The sequence below is a fragment of the Elephantulus edwardii genome, unplaced genomic scaffold (assembly GCF_000299155.1).
Source record: "Elephantulus edwardii isolate Elephantulus edwardi_28Jun2011 unplaced genomic scaffold, EleEdw1.0 scaffold00122, whole genome shotgun sequence".
Lineage (NCBI taxonomy): Eukaryota > Metazoa > Chordata > Mammalia > Macroscelidea > Macroscelididae > Elephantulus > Elephantulus edwardii.
Window position 1 is genome coordinate 3,437,733 of NW_006399872.1, and position 500 is coordinate 3,438,232.

The 500-nt window shown below is 34.6% G+C and overlaps 1 protein-coding gene across 1 annotated transcript in view; it reads left to right on the forward strand.

Moving 5' to 3' along the window:
• LOC102855243 (chromosome unknown open reading frame, human C4orf17) overlaps positions 1-500 on the forward strand; it is a 47,666-nt gene that overhangs the window by 39,184 nt on the left and 7,982 nt on the right. The gene's annotated exons all lie outside the window — the stretch shown is intronic.

Sequence of the window (500 nt, forward strand, 5' to 3'; positions counted from 1 at the left end):
TTTTGTATGTTGATATTTTATCCTGCCACTTTGCTGAATTAGTCAACTATGTCCAGTAGTTTTCTTGCTGAATGTTTAGGGCTTTCTTAGTATACTATCATATCATCTGCATAGAGGGATAATTTTACCTCCTTTTTTCCAATTTGGATACTTCTTATTTCCTTCTTTTGTTATTGCTAAAACTTACAATTGAATAAGAGAGGTGATAGTGGGCATCCTTGCCCTGTTCTTGTTCTTAAAGGGAATGCCTTTAACCTCTTTCCATTGAAAACAATGTTGGCTCTCGGGTTTATGTATGTACTTTTTACTATGTTGAAGAAATTCCTCTCTAATCCTATTTTATCGAGTGTTTAAATTAGAAAACGGTGTTGCGTTTTATCAGAAGCCCTTCTGCATCAGTTGATAGGGTCATGTGGTTCTTGTTCTTTGCTTTGTTAATGTGATGAATTACACTGATTGTTTTTCTTTTGTTGAACAAGCCTTGCATACCCACTATGAAT